General features: G+C 47.1%; 1 non-coding gene across 1 annotated transcript; it reads right to left on the bottom strand.

The window, feature by feature from the left end:
• Nucleotides 1–13,823: 13,823 nt before the first annotated feature.
• On the bottom strand, nucleotides 13,824–13,896 carry TRNAT-CGU (transfer RNA threonine (anticodon CGU)). The gene has a single exon. It is a non-coding gene; the product is annotated as a tRNA-Thr (tRNA).
• Nucleotides 13,897–14,533: the final 637 nt, after the last annotated feature.

The following is a 14,533-nucleotide window of genomic DNA, read 5'->3' as shown; positions in this document are numbered from 1 at the left end:
CGCATTCTTGAACCATTTCATGGCCGGCCGAACAAAGATTCGCAAGACTGGCTTGAGCACTTTGAACGGGTAGCTAAATCGAACTACTGGAGTCTCGATGGAAAGCTCTTTTGCGTATACTTCGCCCTTGAAAACGGCGCGAAGACGTGGCTTATAAACCATGAGGCAACATTGACGACATGGGAAGAGTTTTTTCGTCGGTTTTTGACACTTTTGGTAATGCGGACCGACGCGAAAACGCACAACGCCTTCTTAGAAGACACACCCAACAGCCGCATGGAAGCGTGGTCATGTTTGCTGAAGATATGGTGCGTTGTTGCCACCGCGCGAACCCCAACATGCCCGAGGCTCAAAAGCTAAGCCATCTAATGAAGGGCGTCAATCAGCAGCGATTTGTTTGTCTTGTGCGTAATCCGCCAACAACAGTGGAAGAGTTCACCAGGGAGGCCACCGAAATGGAGCGTGAGCTGCAGCAACGGTACCGACAGTCTGATTGCCCGGCCACAGGCGCAGCTGCAGGGATTATCGCACAACAGATAGTGTGTGTCTGACTCAACAGAAAGTGTGTGAGGAAATCGCGAAGGAGAACGCAAAGTACACATTGCATTGGCAGGCACCCCAGCAGTCCGCGGTAGCCTCCCTCGCTAAAGTCGTTCGCCATGAACTTCGACAAGAATTTGTTTCTCCTCAGCAATATTCCCTTCCGGCGTACCCTCCAAACTCGTGTACCTATGCAGACGCTGTGCGTCGTCCATTGGCTCCAGAAGTATCCTACCAGCTGAACGGATACAGCTATGCAGACTCTGTTCGTCGACCCACGCCCATGCCAGCGCCGCAGTACCTCGAACCGTATCCTGTGGCAGCCTTGGCTCAGCAGGATTGTGTCAGGCGGCCCTATGTGCGGAATACCGACATATGACGTACTGCGGATCGCCGACCACTCTGCTACAACTGTGGAGAGTCAGGGCACATTTACCGTTTTTGCCAACATCGCCGAGCTGAATACCGCGGTAGGGCACTTACCACTACGCGCCGACAGTTCAATTAAAGCCGTGCCCCTATCGACGATGACCAGCTTGGCAGGCTGGAAGACTCTGCTATCTTCCAGACGCACTCACTATCTCCGGCTTGTTTTGGTTCACCAAGCCCCCGTAGTTTTGCTTACGCCGTCAGAGGTTGGTCTCCCAGCCCACAGCGGGGAAACTGTAAGCAGCGACCTTTGAGGGGAAGGTTGCAAGCCGTCCAATTGCTGAAAATTTCCCACTGCTGCCGAAACACGTGATAGACGAAAATGAAAACTTCGCAGAGAAAACTGACTGCCGACCTCGCTGTGGAGATTGATAGCATTAAAGTGACGGCCTCAGTCGACATGGCTGCAGACTTTTCCATAATGAGTGAACGATTGGCAGACGAACTCAAGAAATTCAGGACAGAATAACCGGGTCCCTATATCCGAAATGCTGGAGGCCAGATAATGACACCCACGGGAAAATGTACAGGAAGACTCACGATTGAGAATGTGGCTTTTGTAGCCACATTTCTGATCCTACCGGAGTGCTGCAAACCTATGATACTGGCAATGCACTTCTCAAGAGAGTATGGTAATGTGGTCAACATACGCGATGGTGTGATTACATTGGCCACTGACAAGCCTGAAACCCATGATCCAGACCATGAACTCAGGGTGTTACATGTGGTCGACGACGACGTCTGCGTGCCACCACTGTCATGTAGTCTTGTTTCCGTGTGTTGCGCCGTGCACTGTAATGATGACGCCATAGTCGAAGGCATCACTGACCTTCTTTTTCACCAAGGCATCACCATCGCTCGCGGTATCGTCCGCTTAGTGGATGGGAGCGCAGACGTGCTTCTGACTAACTTCACGAATGAGCACCGGCACATCGGTAAAGACACGGCTATGGCGTACCTCGACGAGCTCGACTACTCTCACGACTATCTTCTTATGCAAGGGGCAGCCGCAGCCCAATAACCTCCCCATACACCATCACTCGATATCGGCCCGAGGCTAACACCGACTGAAAGTTGCCGTCCTAAGGAGCTGCTCAACCAGTTCAAGAACTGCTTCTCATCGACATAACGAGTGGGTCAAACACCTCTGACTAAGTATCGCATCATTTCGGAAGACACAGCAAGACCGATCTGACAGAACCCATATCGCGTTGCTCAGAAAGAACGTGAGATAACCCAGCAGCAAGTCAAGAAGATGCTAGAGGATGATGTAATCCAACCATCAAAGAGTCCTTGGGCAGTGCCAGTAGTACTCGTTAAAAAGAAAGATGGCAGCCTGCGTTTCTGCATCGATTATTGTAAGCTGAACCACGTTACAAAAAAGACGTCTAGCCATTACCACGGATCAATGACTCTTTGGACAGGCTACGGCATGCACGCTACTTCTCGTCAATGAACGTTAAAAGTGGACACTGGCAAATAGAAGTATATGAGCGGGACCGAGAAAAGATCGTCATCGTGACGCCAGACGGGCTTTATGAATTCAAAGTCCTCCCTTTCATTCTATGCTGAGCCGCAACTACGTTTCAGAGACATTCCGTCCGGCCTGAAGGGGAAAACATGCCTTTTGTACCTCGACGACGTGAATGTTTTTTCGGCCACGTTTCAAGAACATCTCAAGTGGCTACTGTCAGCACTTCAAGCCATACGATCCGCTGGACTCACACTCGAACCGAAAATAATGCCACTTCGGCTTCGAAGAACTCCAGCTCATAGGACACGTGGTCAGTCGCGAAGGTGTGAGGCCTGACTCCGATAAAACTGCAGCCATCGAAAAGTTCGCAAGGCCTGTTGATAAGAAAGCGGTCAGGCGTTCTCTAGGTCTCGGCGCCTACTACCAGCGAACTATAGCATGCTTTGCACACGTTGCCTCTCCACTCGCCCGCCTTACAAGGGAAGGCGTTGCGTTTGTATGGCGGGTAGAGCAAGAAGCTTCGTTCAACGAGCTGCGACAGCATCTACAAACTCTACCCACCCTCGCTCACTTCGACGAGAACGCACCAACAGCCTTCCATACAGACGCCAGCAATGCGGGCCTAGGCCCTGTTCATGTCCAATGCCAAGATGGTGTGGAGAGATTAGTTACCTATGCTAGCAGAACGTTGACACGCACCGAGTCCAACTACTCAACAACGGAGAAGGAGTGTGTGGCTGTCGTTTGAGCAGTTGCGAAGTTCCACCCGTACTTATAATATATGGCCGCGCTTTCCAAGTCGTAAGCAACCATCACCCTCTTTGTTGGTTGACCAACATGAAAGACCCATCTGGACATTTATCACGATGAAGCTTACGGCTCCAAAAGTACGACATGGCCGTAGTTTACAAGTCTTGAAGGCAACACTTAGACGCCGACTGTTTGTCAAGGTCACCGATTGAATCACCGGCTACAGAGAATAATGAATTCACCGGTTTTTTGGAGTTGTTGATGCAGCTCTAGTGAAGCCTACGCACCAACGTGTATGCGCCTTCGGAAACTAATGAAAAACTCCGCGCTCTGATTGCGCGAGAGCCCATGCCGCTTTTGCCAGACTTGCCGTAGGGCCGTTTTTTATTGCGATCTCGTTGCGACTTCTCTGCTTGAATTAACATCATCACAATTGGTGAAGACCACCGTCCCACAGCTGCGTACGCTTCATTTGCAACTCCTACCTACGCGTCGCAGCAGGCCACCACGTCTGCATATGAACAGAGGCAATCCGACTTGAATCGTCACCCATCAACTGCTCGTTTCCCATCCCCTCGTCACCGATCGCCATCGCCTATGCGTCGTCGACCGCCTCCTGAAGAAGAGAACTAATCAGTACAGTTGCGGAGGCAAGAACTGCAACTTCTGCGCAATTATCAAGGCCTACAATTTTCGCCGCAAACTTTTGTTGATTTCAATGTTGAGGAAGTCGCCGCACTAGCGTTAATTGATACTGGGGTCACCGTTTTTGTGATCAACGCAAAATTTTGTCGCAAACTGAAGAAAGTGCTCACATCTCTCTGTTACATCGTGCTGTCCCCGTCTAGCACGCAACGCATTCATCCCTCAGCTGTCTGTACTGCGTGCGTTGTCATCCAAACGTTTGGTACATTGTCCAATTTTTTGTTCTACCATCTTTCTCTCATGATCTCATCCTGGGTTGAGATTTATTATCTGCGTTCTTGGTATTGGCAGGTGCTAATGGCTGAATGTGATTGCCTTAAAACATCCCTGTGACGCCGGATGGCCTATATGAGTTTAAAATGATGCTATTTGGACTCTGCAACGTGCCTGCGACGTTTGAGCGCATGATCGATACCATCCTGCATGCCCACAAGTGGAACACTTGCTTGTGTTACCTGGATGACATCGTAGTCTTTTTAGCTGATTTCCCAACACATCTTGGGCGTCTCCAAGAGACTCTGACGTGTCTAGCTTCTGCAGGCCTACAACTTAACACCAAGAAGTGCCACTTCGCAGCATGAAAACTAACGATCTTGGGACATGTTATCACAAGAGACGGTGTTCCTTCAGATTTCGATAAGCTTTGCGCAGTCGCTGGCTTCCCAACGCCAACATCACTGAAAGCCCTTAGAAGTTTCGTTAGTCTCTGCTCATACTATCGTCGCTTCGTGCGCAACTTCACGTCCATCATTGCACCTCTGACGAGTCTGCTTTCCAACAGCATAGGTATATCTGCATGGTCACCTGTATGTGACGACGCGTCTCGCCAGCTGCGGCGCCTGCTGACCTCACCACCTATTCTTCGCCACTGCGACCCCACTGCTGCCACAGAAATTCACACCGATGCAAGTGGCGTCGATCTTGGTGCAGTTATGGCACAATGGAAAGCCACCAAAACCAAATACATAGTTGCTTATGCAAGCCGCGCTCTGAAAAGGCTGAATTCAATTACTCTGTTACAAAAAAGGGGTGTTTGGCCATAATCTGGGTGCTGACAAAGTTTCGCTCTTACTCTTACGACCGTTCTTTCGATGTGGTCATAGAACACAGCGCTCTATGTTGGCTGCCAACCTTGAAAGACCCGTCCGGACGCCTGGGGATTTGGGTACTTCGATGGCAGGAATACGACATCAGTGTAGTATACCAATACGGTCGCAAGCATGCGGATGCCGATGCACTTTTCCGACCGCCATTAACACCAGATGTGGCTTCTTTGTCACCCTTTTTCCACCTTGTCACCACTCGACACCACTGACATGATTTCGGAGCAGCGTAAAGACCCATACCTTGCCTTGTTACTCGACTACCTTACCGATCCGTACGCTGTTTCTTCCACGAGAGCACTACGCCGGCAAGCAGCCAACTTTTCCTTACGACACAACATTCTGTACCACCGCAACGAGATGCTTGGGGGTCGGAAGTGGCTCCTTGCCGTCCCTACTCATATGCGCTCTGAGATCTGCATGAATTTCCATGCAGATCCCCAAAGTGCTCACACAGGTGCCTTGAAAAACTACAAATGGCTGTGCCAACGATATTGCAGGTGAGGAATGTATCGCTTTGTGAAGAAATACGTTCAGTCTTAAACCACTTGCCAACAGAACAAAATAGTTCAACGGCACCTTACTGGCATGTTACAGCCGCTCCCGTGCCCGGCTCGCCCATTCAACCACGTGGGTATCGACTTCTGTGGCCCCCTATCATATAGTGGCTCTGGAAACCGATAGAATATTGTCGGCGTCGATCATCTGACGCGCTACACAGAGGCTGCAGCTCTGCCGGCAACGACCGCCTACGAAGTTTAACTCTTCATTCTCCGCAGCTTCATTATACGCCATGGTGCTCCACGAGAATTACTCAGTGATAGAGGTCGAGTGTTCCTGTCTGAGGTCATCCAGGCTATCCTCGCTGAATGCAACATCATCCACCGGAAATCTACCGCATACCATCCACAGACAAATGATGTTACTGAGCGGCTCAACCACACAAATGGCGACATGCTGAGGATGTACATCTCCTCCGACTACACTAACTGGCACGCTGTATTACCTTTTGTTACCTTCGCTTATAACACCGCAACGCAAGCGACTACCGGTTTTTCTCCGTTCTTTCTGTTTAACGGTCACGAACCTTCCCACGCACTCGACACTATACTTCCGTACCACCCTGATGCATATGAGTGCTTCCGCTTTTGGAAGTCACCAGATACCTTGAAGACTGCCGTCAGTTGGCTCGGTCTCTGACAAGTGAGACTCAAGGTCTACAAAAGACTCGAAATGATGACGTTCACCACTTAGCTCCTATGTTTTGTGCTGGCTTCCTTGTGTGGCTTTGGGTGCCCCCGCACGTTCCTGGCCTGTCTTCAAAACTTCTGGCCCGGTACCATGGTCCATACCATGTCATTGACGCCACATCCCCGGTAAATCACTTATATTGAGCCACTAACACAATAACCAGATTTGCGTCATCGAGGATGCGAGACCGTACCCGTCGACCGCCTCAAGGCCTGCTGTGACCACTCATTGTGCCTACTGCCTGAGTCACCAGGATGGCTACTCTTCACCCCGGGGGTATTAGAGTGGAGCAAACGCACCAACGCGCATGCGCCTTCGGAAAACAACGAAAAACCCAGCACTCTGATTGCGCGAGAGCTTGTGTCGCCTTTGCCAGACTTGCGGTACGGCCATTTTTCGTTGCGACCTTGTTGCGACTTCTCTGCTTGAATAAACATCATCACGCGGCTATCATTTATCGGCAACAAGATGACCGGGAGCTCAACTCGCTTATAAAACTCTTGAATGAACGAGCCGCCATTGCATCAAGGGTGTTTTCGAGGAACTTATTGTCATTAGGTTTACGGGACGAAATTCTGTACAAAAAGAATTTCTCCTCAACAGGTAGAAGCTATCTGCTGGTAGTTCCTGAAGCTCTCCGCAGTAAAATTTTACAGCCTGCCATGACGGAGACACTGTGGGCCACCTCGGTTTCACGAGAACACTGACACGCGTCGAAAAAAAATATTACTCGCCAAGAATCGCAGCAGAGGTGAAACGTTATGTCCGAACATGCAGTGACTGTCAGCGGCGCTAGGTAATACCTTCAAACCCGCTTGGCTATTACATTCCGTGTCCTTGCCAGAAACTCCGTTTTCTCAAATCGGAATGGATCTGCTGGGCCCATTCCTAACATCGGACAGCGGCTACAAATGGGTTATAGAGGTGACGGACTACCTCACCCTATACGCGGAGACCAAGGCAATCGCGAGTGGCACTGCAGCTGAAGCGGCCCAATTTTTCATTGAGAACATTGTCCTGAGACATGGTGCTCCAGCTGTCGTCATAACCGACAAAGGTACCACGTTAACGGCCAAGCTTTTGCGCACTGTGCTTACGCCCAGTGGCACAGCGCATAGAAATACGACAGCTTACCAATCACAAATGAATGGGCATACAGAACGGCCTAACAAGACCATCGCTGACATGCTTTGCATATACGTCGACGTGGAACACAAGAATCGGGACCTAATATTGCCGTACATCACATTCGCGTATAATATGGCGTGCCAAAAACAACGAAAATGTCACCGTTCGCACTAATTTACGGCAGAGAAGTTACTACAATCCTTCACGCCATGCTGCCTTATGATTGCAATGATTAAAAGACAGACGCCGCAGTCTTCACTGAGTGCGCCGAGGAAGCAAGGCAGCTTGCCCGCGTGAGAATAATCAAACAGCAGCCACTTGACCCCCAACGGTATAACCTTCACCATCGATTCGTCACTTATAAACCAGGATATGGAGTCTGGGTTGGGTTTTCTTTACGACGGCGAGGCCTCTCCGAGAAACTCTTATGCCGATACTTTGAACCTACAAGGTTTGGCGCCGTCTTACCGACATGACGTACGAAGTTGTGAGCGACGCCTCCTCCTGTTCGAAACGTCGGCAGAATCTGTCTGAGACGGTGCACGTGTTCCGCATGAAACTTTACCACTTTAACTTATGTACACACCCGCTGGGCGCTTATCTACTTGTTAAGCATCGGGACGTTGCTCACTCTGGCGGGAGAGTAAAGCGGCGTATATAGCTCCATTCAGCGGCGAGATAGCGACGACAACAAAGATTGTGGACTTGCTCGAGAGGCGCTGGGCAGGCGAATGATGACGAAAATCTTAGCGGCATTCTTTTGAGAGCATCTCTACGTGTTTCATTGACCTGTGTCTTCAAAGAAACCCTTTGTAATTTATAGCCTGTGACAATATAAATAATATATATATATATATATATATATATATATATTATTGCGGGATGTCATGTATTGCGGATGTCATTGCGGGATGTCCTCCCTGATGACATCCCGCAATGACGTTGAAGAAGACTGCATGGGACACACTGAAGGTAGTGTGAATCCCATTGATTCTAATTCTTCGCGTATAATCACCCTTATTGTGTCTCGTAGGTTTGGATCTGCCGTAATACGGGCAGCGTCACTGTCCGGTTGTAGGCACTAATCTCGAGTTCTTCGAGGCGCTGACAGGTTGTCGCAACGTCAGCAAGAGTAGCTGGATTCTGGATTACAAGGGCATTGAATGCCACGGGTGCAATCCCCTCAAGAAGCTGGCGTACCTTGTCTGACTCTGTCATTGGGGTTTCAACCCGGCGGCAAAGTGAAAAGACATCCTCGATGTAGGATGTATACGACTCGCCGATTTGCTGTTTCCGAGCCGCGAGAGCTTTCTTTGCGAGAGCCGAACGAACAGTCGGTGTGCCAAAGACATGCCGAAGCTGATCTTTGAAGGCGGACCAGTCGGGGATGTCGATGTAGTGGTTGAGGAACCACGTCTTCGCGACACCCGTGAGGTAGAATGACACGTAAGCGAGTTTGTAGGTGTTATCCCACCGGTTAGCAGCTCCGACACGTTCGAAATCGTCCAGTCATTCCTCCACATCTTCCCCGCGCATACCGGCGAAGGGATGGGGCTCACGCTGGGGGCTGTTAATGACGTGAAAAGGCACGGCACGCGGTGGCGGAGTGGGAACGGTTGCAGCACCGACCTCTTCTTGGTGCGACATATTTCCGGACACCTGGCACAAGCGGTGACCTGAACGTAGCTCCGGGGGGTAGAGTGGTCGAGAGGATGACGAGGGATCTAACAGCACCTCCACCACGTATGAAGTCTTGGTTTGGAAGACCTTTATTAGGCCCGAGGAACCGGCAGCCGACAGCGGAGATGCACGAACCAAGATGATGATGATACGTGACAACGATGAGGATGCATAAGTAATACATGATAATGATGATAATGTACAGATGAAGAGGATTGGTATACTAAGTGCCCACAATATATATATATATATATATATATATATATATATATATATAAGGAGGAAGAGGGAAAATATTACTAGAAGCGTCCTTGCAACTGACTCGGGTCATTGCGGACCATAGTGAGCGTAAGGCCACCGAATACAGTGTCACGGAGGCCACGCAGAAATTGGTATCTAATCTCAGAGAGCATGAGGCAAGAGAACTGGAAAGATATGAACTAAAGAAGAGAGGCGAAATTTCAGTAGTAAAAGATGGAAAATTCAAGCGGGACTGCAGTAGCTCCACTGCTCTGCAACAGGAAAATAGGAATGAGGCCGCACAAGAATGCCAGGGACCACCCGTACCACAACCTAACTTTGAGGAGAAAAATGGGAACTCGATACTACAGTGCAATCCTAATCAAAACATCCTTACTCTCGAATATGACGCTGACACTCCCATGCCACCTGATAGCCATGAGCAGCCGAAAACTTACGAGAAAAATGTCCTCAATCTGTCAAACACAACACCCACACCCGCTCAGCTTCAACTTTTGTCGAGAGGCTTAACCTTTTGTCCATCGTCCGGTAGATTCAATGAATTTGAACTGTTTCAAGACCTCGATAACTTTGCGCGTAATCTCCGCCTCCGTGAATACTTTCATGATCGCAAGGACTGTACGGACGAGAATAGAGTGATTGGTGGTGACAAATCATGGTGTCCGGGTGAGCAGAGGGACAAACACCTCGATATGTATATATCAGCAGTTCAAAAAGATATCATCAGAGCGTATGAAAAAAATCGGCCATTTCGAAACAACATATCAAAGTCAGAACGAAGGGCACTCGATGAACTACGAAAAAACACTGGAATTACTATCAAACCGGCTGATAAAGGGGGCTGCATAGTAATTCTAAACACGTCGGACTACTTAAAGAAATGGGAACGACAGCTATCAGACACAAAATTCTACAAAGAACTTCCAATGAACCCGAGTCCCGAATTTGAAAGGGAGATAAAAGTAACCCTAAACAATCTCCGCCGGGACGAGAAAATTACCGGCAAAATATTAATAGCGATGTTACCGGCCCATTCTGGTCCCGGTCGATTCTATTTGCTCCCCAAAATACACAAGGCAGGTAATCCGAGACGTCCGATAGTATCCAGTAACAGCACATCAACAGAAAGTATATCAGAATTTATCAATTCCTTAATAAAAAACACCCCCCAAATTTTCCCTATTACCTAAAGGACACAAACCACTTCATCTGCAAAACTTCAAGTCTCGACATCCCAGGCTGCAGTTTTCTGGTGACCATGGACGTCTGCTCTCTGTACACCAACATACCCCACCATGACGGAATAGCGGTTATGGTTTCCGAATATGTAAAATCTGACTCATCAACTAGTGTAAGTGGCGAGGTACTGTTTACACTTCTTGAACTTGTCTAACTTATAACCATTTTGAGTTCAATGGCAAGCATTTCCTTCAGGTCAGTGGCACTGCGATGGGCACGAAAATGGCCCCAAACTTCGCGAGCACCTTTATGGCTTCACTTGAAATCCCATTCATTGAGGGACGCACCTTGAAATTTTTCTACTACAGAAGATACTTAGACGATATTTTTATAATATGGAACCATGATGAGAGAAGTCTTTTCTGCTTCATGGAGGATTTTAACAAGTGCCACCCGTCAATAAAATTCCCGCACAAAATTTCTAAAACTAGCATTAACTTTTTGGACGTCACTGTCACGGTCGAAAATGACCGCTTGTCAACAAACCTTTACAAAAAGCCTACAGGCCGTCAAATGTACCTACATTTCAACAGCAGCCACCCAAAGCATTGCAAAACGGGTATTCCATATTCTCAGGCCTACCGGTACCGAAGAATATGCACCGATATGCGGGAATTTGACAGACACGCGGAACACCTAAAGCATTCCTTATTGAAACAAAATTATCCGCAAGACATTATTGACGATGCCATACTACGTGCTCGCAACGTGAACAGGAATGATATAATTAAGGGACCAAACAGAGTATCTAAAACGACTTCCCAAACGAACATAGTACTAACTTACTCCTCATCAGCGCCACGAATCAACAACATACTTTCCCGCCGTTTCAACATAATCAGGCAAAGCAAACGACTAACTTCTATTTTCGCGAAGCCACCTAACGTGGTGTACCACCGGGATAAAAATCTGAAGGACATTCTTGTCAGAGCAAAAACAAACACACCCAAATTTCAATCAGGGTGCCATCCCTGCGGAAAAGCTCGATGCAAGGTATGCCCACAGATGGTCACAACACGTGAATCCAAAGCGAACTTCTCGGATTTCAAATTCTGCATAACTGAAAGCCTTAATTGTGACTCCAGTAACGTAATATACATGCTACATTGCAACATCTGCGGACAAGAATATATCGGCCAAACAGACACGTCATTTCGGCTGCGGTTCAATAACTACCGGTACCACGCCACTTCACTGAAGAAGCTACCTTTATCTAGACATCTGTGCCTGCCGAACCACAGTTTTGAAAATATCAGCGTAACTCTTTTGCAGTCCGGTTTCTCAAACAGACGCGAGCGCGAACAGCGTGAGCAATATTTTATTTTCAAATTTCGAACATTAGTAGCCGGCATCAACGAGGACCCCGGAAAACTCAACTGCCTCCGAGAAGTAAGCCAGGAGGAAATTGGTGACAAAGATTGATAGCTGGAGACCATGCTTTTTTCTGACTGACTCGTCTGTGAACACTGTCCTTTCTTGTTTTTTGGTTTCCTTTTTTTCTTTTTTTCTTCATTTTTTTTTCTTTTTTCCACGTGCAGATACAAAATGTTTACGTTCGCCTACCACTTGATGACCATTGAAGGGAAACGGACGAATATGAAAGGTAAATAGCCAACCGACCCAATAACGCAAAACCATCCTTTACGCACGCCGCACGCCGACCGACCCATTACGGGAAAACCCTTTCTTTACGCACGCCGTCACGGACCCTCCCGGCACCGCGGCGACAATCTTGGGTGGCCCGACACACGTCGAGAACTGAACAGCACGTGATATGAACCGTATGTGGACGTACACGGACAGTTGGTTTCGTTCTGTGTTGACAGTTGTTTTTCTTCTTTTTTACTTTCTTTTTTTTCTTTTTCGTCTTTTTTCTCCCCCTTTTTTGTTTTTCTCCCCTTTTTTTAGTTCCCTCTTACTCTCGCAAACATCTTTCAAGGCGAGAGGGACGCGGCAGCAACGAAGTTTGGAAGTTCAAGTCAGTATAACTCATCCTCTGATGAAGGGAGGACCCCTCCCGAAACTGTTGGGACATAAATATATTTATCTTTCTTGACAACGCTCCCGTTGTGCCATATCCCATACCTTCACGAAAACTAACTGGCCCATTGAATTATTACTCCCGATATATATATATATATATATATATATACATATTGATATATATATATATATATATATATATATATATATAAGGGAAAGAAGCGTATACCTAAGGGCACGTTTTTCCGTGTTTTTAACACAATATTAATGAGATATAACAGACAGTAATGCCAAGGAATGTACAGGGGAAGTTATTAAAATCAATGGAATATAAATAAGAAGAAAGAAAAGTGGATGAAAAAATTACCAACTGTGAGCAGGAATCGAACCTACAACCTTCCAATTACGCGTTCGATGCTCTAACCACTGAGCTATCACAGCGGCCCTCCCTCCATCCACTTTTTTGGGTTTATCTGTGAATTTAGAAGTAGGAGCGACAGTCAGCACCATCTATAAGCCAAACAACTAGTGTGAAAACACTCTTATGCGCATGTTTGGCGTCACGTAGCACGTGAACTTAATATGAGCGGGCAGCTGATCAATTGTCCCTCTTATACAACCTAAACACACCAAGTCTGTCAGTACGAGACCCTCGTTCAATCAAATAAGGGAAAGAAGCGTATACCTAAGGACTCGTTTTTCCGTGTTTTTAACACAATATTAATGAGATATAACAGACAGTAATGCCAAGGAATGTACAGGGGAAGTTATTAAAATCAATGGAATATAAATAAGAAGAAAGAAAAGTGGATGAAAAAATTACCAACTGTGAGCAGGAATCGAACCTACGACCTTCCAATTACGCGTTCGATGCTCTAACCACTGAGCTATCACAGCGGCCCTCCCTCCATCCACTTTTTTGGGTTTATTTGTGAATTTAGAAGTAGGAGCGACAGTCAGCACCATCAATAAGCCAAACAACGAGTGTGAAAACACTCTTATGCGCATGTTTGGCGTCACGTAGCACGTGAACTTAATATGAGCGGGCAGCTGATTAATTGTCCCTCTTATACAACCTAAACACACCAAGTCTGCCAGTACGAGACCCTCGTTCAATGAAATAAGGGAAAGAATCGTATACCTAAGGGCTCGTTTTTCCGTGTTTTTAACACAATATTAATGAGATATAACAGACAGTAATGCCAAGGAATGTACAGGGGAAGTTATTAAAATCAATGGAATATAAATAAGAAGAAAGAAAAGTGGATGAAAAAATTACTAACTGTGAGCAGGAATCGAACCTACGACCTTCGAATTACGCGTTCGATGCTCTAACCACTGAGCTATCACAGCGGCCCTCCCTCCATCCACTTTTTTGGGTTTATCTGTGAATTTAGAAGTAGGAGCGACAGTCAGCACCATCTATAAGCCAAACAACGAGTGTGAAAACACTCTTATGCGCACGTTTGGCGTCACGTAGCACGTGAACTTAATATGAGCGGGCAGCTGATTAATTGTCCCTCTTATACAACCTAAACACACCAAGTCTGCCAGTACGAGACCCTCGTTCAATGAAATAAGGGAAAGAAGCGTATACCTAAGGGCTCGTTTTTCCGTGTTTTTAACACAATATTAATGAGATATAACAGACAGTAATGCCAAGGAATGTACAGGGGAAGTTATTAAAATCGATGGAATATAAATAGGAAGAAAGAAAAGTGGATGAAAAAATTACCAACTGTGAGCAGGAATCGAACCTACGACCTTCGAATTACGCGTTCGATGCTCCAACCACTGAGCTATCACAGCGGCCCTCCCTCCATCCACTTTTTTGGGTTTATCTGTGAATTTAGAAGTAGGAGCGACAGTCAGCACCATCTATAAGCCAAACAACGAGTGTGAAAACACTCTTATGCGCATGTTTGGCGTCACGTATATATATATATATATATATATATATATATATATATATATATATATATATATATAT

This window comes from Rhipicephalus microplus, chromosome 1 (genome assembly GCF_043290135.1).
Source record: "Rhipicephalus microplus isolate Deutch F79 chromosome 1, USDA_Rmic, whole genome shotgun sequence".
Lineage (NCBI taxonomy): Eukaryota > Metazoa > Arthropoda > Arachnida > Ixodida > Ixodidae > Rhipicephalus > Rhipicephalus microplus.
The sequence above is the reverse complement of the archived record's forward strand: the minus strand, read 5'-3'. Positions and strand labels throughout refer to the sequence as shown.